Source organism: Drosophila suzukii, chromosome Y (genome assembly GCF_043229965.1).
Source record: "Drosophila suzukii chromosome Y, CBGP_Dsuzu_IsoJpt1.0, whole genome shotgun sequence".
NCBI lineage: Eukaryota > Metazoa > Arthropoda > Insecta > Diptera > Drosophilidae > Drosophila > Drosophila suzukii.
The window spans coordinates 135,662-142,500 of NC_092085.1; the positions used below are offsets into that span (position 1 = coordinate 135,662).

General features: G+C 35.2%; 2 non-coding genes across 2 annotated transcripts; both read right to left on the reverse strand.

Annotated features, from left to right (window-relative positions):
- Positions 1–1,938: 1,938 nt before the first annotated feature.
- LOC139353807 (large subunit ribosomal RNA) lies at positions 1,939–5,911 on the reverse strand. Its single transcript, XR_011604947.1, has one exon. It is a non-coding gene; the product is annotated as a large subunit ribosomal RNA (ribosomal RNA).
- A 403-nt stretch (positions 5,912–6,314) lies between these two features.
- LOC139353786 (5.8S ribosomal RNA) lies at positions 6,315–6,493 on the reverse strand. The gene has a single exon (XR_011604925.1). It is a non-coding gene; the product is annotated as a 5.8S ribosomal RNA (ribosomal RNA).
- Between the last annotated feature and the right edge of the window lie 346 nt (positions 6,494–6,839).

The window sequence follows — 6,839 nt, forward strand, 5'->3', positions numbered from 1 at the left end:
CTATAAGCCATATCCATACGATTCATTTACTAGTGCCGCCCCTCACTAGGTTTATATATCTTATTGCATTGATATACAATTTATTCTTATGTATATGGCATTTATATGCCATATCTATACAATTCCTGCATATTTCGATGTATATTTGCTAGATTATACATTGTTATGCCTTATAGGTATTATACCTATAAGACATATCCATACGATTCACTTATATAAATATATGTATATTTTTCAATACATTATTTTTTTTTCACTTTTGTATGGATTTGTATGCATATCCATACATTTATATGGATATGCTTGGCGTTCTTTATAGTATTGACAACCTCATATGTATAACATAGGTTTTGACCAATACGAGGAGGGGCCCGCCAACGACCACCTCCCTATAGTAGTTTTTTACCCCGAGCTCTGCCAAAATCATGTTTACAGTACTAGTGCCACCCTTCACTAGGTTTTTATATCTTATTTCAGTGATATAAGTGTTAATCATTCTATTTATTCTTATGCATATGGCATTTAAAAGCCATATCTATACAATTCATTCATATTTCAATGTATATTTATAATATTAAACCATATTATGACATATAGGTATTATACCTGTAAGCCATATCTATACGATTCATTCACTAGTGCCGCCCCTCACTAGGTTTATATATCTCATTTCAGTGATATATGGGTAAACTCTATTATTTTTCATATGACACTTATATGCTGCCATATATATAAAAATGCATTTATATTTCAACGTATATATATTTACTATATTATACATTAATATGCCTTAAAGGTATTATATCTACTATAAGCCATATCCATACGATTCATTTATATAAATACATATATGTATAATTTTCTATACATAAATTTTTTTTTATTAATATATGGGTTTCCTAAGCATATCCATATAATCCATTTAGTCTTATATGGATTAGATTGGTCTTCTTTATTGTATTGCCAAACTCATATTGATAACATAAGTTTTGAACAATAAGAGCAGCCGCCAACCAACCAACCGCCGCTACCATTACTTACTTTTATATATGTCCTCTTTATTTTAATGGTCTCTTTATTTGAATTTCAATACCATAGGAATATTTATACATCGAATATGTTTGCCACTAATTTTTCGCGTCACTTATAATATGACGATACAGACTTGCTACCATAACATAAGTTTTGAACAATAAGAGGAGCAGCCGCCAACCAACCAACCAACCAACCACTGCTACCATTGGAGGAACATATACTTACTTATTATATGGCCTCTCTCTGTACTTTAATGGTCTCTTTACTTGAATTTGAATACCATAGGAATATTTATATACATCGAATATGTTTGCCATTAATTCTTCGCGTCACTTATAATATGACGATACAGACTTGCTACCATAACATAAGTTTTGAACAATAAGATGAGCAGACACCAACCAACCAACCGCTGCTACCATTGGAGGAACATATACTTACTTTTATATATGTCCTCTTTATTTAAATGGTCTCTTCATTTGAATATTAATACCATAGGAATATTTATACATCGAATATTGTTTGCCACTAATTTTTCGCGTCACTAATAATATGACGATACAGACTTGCTACCATAACATAAGTTTTGAACAATAAGAGGAGCAGACACCAACCAACCAACCGCTGCTACCATTGGAGGAACATATACTTACTTTTATATATGTCCTCTTTACTTGCATTATCAAAATACCATAGGAATATTTATACATGGAATATGTTTGCCACTTTATCATCGCGTCACTAATAAAGATGACGATGCATTTTGTTTGTTCAATATTTATTTATAATAATATATTGATTTTTTTATAGGTCTCTTATATTACTAGACCTTTTGCTAACCACAAAGTGGCGCGCCGTTGCAAGCAAGCATAAATTATTATGCCGCTTGCAACATCTTTATTATCGAATCATCAAGCAAAGGATAAGCTTCAGTGGATCGCAGTATGGCAGCTGCTCAACCACTTACAACACCTTGCCTGTTACAAAAGTCGTTTACAATTGATTCTAGGCTTTGTCATTGTATTAAATAATGCTTTTATATGTAACTAGCGCGGCATCAGGTGATCAAAGATCCTCCCAATTTACTATGTTACAAATTACATTGGCATCACATCCATTGTCGTTTATAAAGTAAATTATAAACTTTAAATGGTTTAGAAGCCATACAATGCAAATTGCCCCTTATTTATCATTGCAGTCCAGCACGGATACGACCTTAGAGGCGTTCAGGCATAATCCAACGGACGTAGCGTCATACCACTGTTCGCTCGAACAAGTATTGTGCCATTGGTCCGTACCTGCGGTTCCTCTCGTACTACGCAGGAATGCTGTCGCAACAACGTTTTGTCATTAGTAGGGTAAAACTAACCTGTCTCACGACGGTCTAAACCCAGCTCACGTTCCCTTGCATGGGTGAACAATCCAACGCTTGGTGAATTTTGCTTCACAATGATAGGAAGAGCCGACATCGAAGGATCAAAAAGCGACGTCGCTATGAACGCTTGGCCGCCACAAGCCAGTTATCCCTATGGTAACTTTTCTGACACCTCTTGTTAAAAACTCTTTAAACCAAAAGGATCGATAGGCCGAGCTTTTGCTGTCCCTGTGTGTACTGAACACCGAGATCAAGTCAGCATTTGCCCTTTTGCTCTATGTGTGGTTTCTGTCCGCACTGAGCTGGCCTTGGGACACCTCCGTTATTATTTGAGAGATGTACCGCCCCAGTCAAACTCCCTACCTGGCAATGTCCTTGAATTGGATCATACCTGAGTAATTGGAGTTATACCAAATTTTCAAATCAAAAATACATAAATGCACCGTTTTATTAAAGAATTTGTTTGCGATTATATAACAAACTCGTGATACTTTGATCAAGAAGCTTGCATCAAAACCCAATACCATAAGATATAATAAATATATCCGTATAATGGCTAGGAAATGATACACGTTCCATTTAATCAAGTAAGTAAGGAAACAATAAGAGTAGTGGTATTTCATTGGCGATACCAAACCGAAGTCTAATATCTCCCACTTATTCTACACCTCTTATGTCTCCTTACACTGCCAGATTAGAGTCAAGCTCAAAAGGGTCTTCTTTCCCCGCTAATTATTCCAAGCCCGTTCCCTTGGCTGTGGTTTCGCTAGATAGTAGATAGGGACAGTAGGAATCTCGTTAATCCATTCATGCGCGTCACTAATTAGATGACGAGGCATTTGGAGAGGCATTTAAGAGAGTCATAGTTACTCCCGCCGTTGACCCGCGCTTACTTGAATTTCTTCACTTTGACATTCAGAGCACTGGGCAGAAATCACATTGTGTCAACACCCGCTAGGGCCATCACAATGCTTTGTTTTAATTAGACAGTCGGATTCCCCAAGTCCGTGCCAGTTCTGAATTGATTGTTAATTGATAATCGTTATAATTAATAAGAACTAATTGGTTTAACCCAATTAGTATTCTTAAAAATTTTAGCAAGAAAGTTCCACAATTGGCTACGTAACTAAACTATCCGGGGAACAAGTGACCAACATAAATGCCAGACACTCTATTTACCCAGAACGAGCACATAAACCATGTTATTGTTTCCCAATCAAGCCCGACTATCTCAATCTTCAGAGCCAATCCTTATCCCGAAGTTACGGATCTAATTTGCCGACTTCCCTTACCTACATTATTCTATCGACTAGAGACTCTTCACCTTGGAGACCAGCTGCGGATATTGGTACGGCCTGTTGAGAAGTTTGCGTGTCCCCACCATAAATTTTCAAGGTCCGAGGAGAAAATATCGACACAACAGTATATGTCATGCTCTTCTAGCCCATCTACCATATCTCTCTGCGAAAGACTTCCATGGTAGTACGGCTATAAAACAGAAAAGAAAACTCTTCCGATATCTCTCGACGGCTTCTTTATGGTCGTTCCTGTTGCCAGGATGAGCACGAGGCCCATATTTAATAACAAACGGATACTCAACAGGTTACGGAATTGGAACCGTATTCCCTTTCGTTCAAAATTATTCAAGTATATTAATTAGCTTGATTTATATAATATAATATATTTGTATGGCATTTGTGTTTTACTTGAAAATTTTCGGCTTTCGCCTTGAACTTAGGACCGACTAACTCGTGATCAACCACTGTTCACACGAAACCCTTCTCCACTTCAGTCCTCCAAGGTCTCATTCGATTATTTGCTACTACCACCAAGATCTGTACCAATGGCAGCTCCATGCAGGCTTGCGCCAAACACTTCTACGCATACCATTGTACCTTCCTACTCACTAAAGTTTCAAAATTTATATCACAAGTAATATAAATCATCTACTTTAGCGGTAATGTATAGGTATACAACTTAAGCGCCATCCATTTTAAGGGCTAGTTGCTTCGGCAGGTGAGTTGTTACACACTCCTTAGCGGATTTCGACTTCCATGATCACCGTCCTGCTGTTTTAAGCAACCAACGCCTTTCATGGTATCTGCATGAGTTGTTAATTTGGGCACCGTAACATTACGTTTGGTTCATCCCACAGCGCCAGTTCTGCTTACCAAAAGTGGCCCACTGGGCACATTATATCATAACCTTGAACTTCATATCAAGAAAGTTAAGGTTCTTACCCATTTAAAGTTTGAGAATAGGTTAAGATCGTTTCGACCCTAAGGCCTCTAATCATTCGCTTTACCAGATAAGATTATTTTATATAACATTAAAATGCACCAGCTATCCTGAGGGAAACTTCGGAAGGAACCAGCTACTAGATGGTTCGATTGGTCTTTCGCCCCTATACTCAATTCTGACAATCGATTTGCACGTCAGAACTGTTTCGGTCTTCCATCAGGGTTTCCCCTGACTTCAACCTGATCAAGTATAGTTCACCATCTTTCGGGTCACAGCATATATGCTCAAGGTACGTTCCAGTTAGAGGCATAAATAATATAAATATCATTATACATAACTATATAGAACGCCCCGGGATTGTGTTAATTAGCTATAAATAGTTAAAAAACTAATCCCATTATTAGTCAAGTTAATTACGCTATTAGGTTTATATCCCAATAACTTGCACATATGTTAGACTCCTTGGTCCGTGTTTCAAGACGGGTCCCGAAGGTATCCTGAATCTTTCGCATTGTTAATCATACAAGTGCATATAATAAACACAAAAATCAATGATAATTATGCCATTATATAATTCCGAAAAATTAACGCACTGTATTCATATAAATCTATCAGCACTTTATCAAATTAATAACATTTATTCTGTGTTAAAATGCAAGCAAATTAATTTGAATAAACTATAAGTTATATTTTATGATAAATTTTGTATGCTAATAGATTACAATGTCCTTATATGGAAAAAATGCACACTATTATCATAATATTGTTTAAATATTACAATTTTAATGATGAATTTTCCATAACGGATATTCAGGTTCATCGGGCTTAACCTCTAAGCAGTTTCACGTACTGTTTAACTCTCTATTCAGAGTTCTTTTCAACTTTCCCTCACGGTACTTGTTTACTATCGGTCTCATGGTTATATTTAGTTTTAGATGGAGTTTACCACCCACTTAGTGCTGCACTATCAAGCAACACGACTCTTTGGAAACATCATCTAGTAATCATTAACGTTATACGGGCCTGGCACCCTCTATGGGTAAATGGCCTCATTTAAGAAGGACTTAAATCGTTAATTTCTCATACTAGAATATTGACGCTCCATACACTGCATCTCACATTTGCCATATAGACAAAGTGACTTAGTGCTGAACTGATTTCTTTTCGCTCGCCGCTACTAAGAAAATCCTGGTTAGTTTCTTTTCCTCCCCTAATTAATATGCTTAAATTCAGGGGGTAGTCCCATATGAGTTGAGGTTGTGTATAACTTTTATTTGCAATTAATTCTTTATATATAATGATAAAACATTTTATTAAATTCGTTATATTTATATATATATATTTGTATGGCATTTGTTTGGTCTAACGAATCAACGAAGAATAATAATATAGTCAACGGCTTTCTATTTTCTAATCGTTAATAAGAGACAATTCTAGATAAATTTTTTATGCTAGACATTTCTCAGTATTATTTGATTGAAAAAGAAAATATTTCTCTTCGTTTTTCACATTCAAATTAATTTACTAATGTGAGATAATGTTTTTCATATATTTGTTAATATTATGAATAAAATAATTAAATTATTATTATCCAATAATATACCATATGCTTATAAAATTTCATTATAAAATTTGTATAAACAACTTAATTAGCATAGTCTTACAACCCTCAACCATATGTAGTCCAAGCAGCACTATAAAATTAATTAAAGTACATAACAGCATGGACTGCGATATGCGTTCAAAATGTCGATGTTCATGTGTCCTGCAGTTCACACGATGACGCACAGTTTGCTGCGTTCTTCATCGACCCATGAGCCGAGTGATCCACCGCTTAGAGTTTTATATATTGGTTTGTTAATTTTGTCATATATGTTTTTATTGAAAGAAATTAAAAATACACCATTTTACTGGCATATATCAATTCCTTCAATAAATTTATTTTTATACCTAAAACGAATGCTGCGAAATGTCTTAGTTTCATATAACCAATAATATATCAAGTATTTTTTTAATGGCATTTACGGTATTAAATACTTTTTAGCGATATATATTGAAATTTATATAAAACATTAACCTGTATTAATCAGGTACAACATTGTACATTTTAGGTTGTTGCATTATCCAATGTATGCGCATAACTGAGATGAACAATACATATCGCAACGCGTGTATATTATGGTCCATA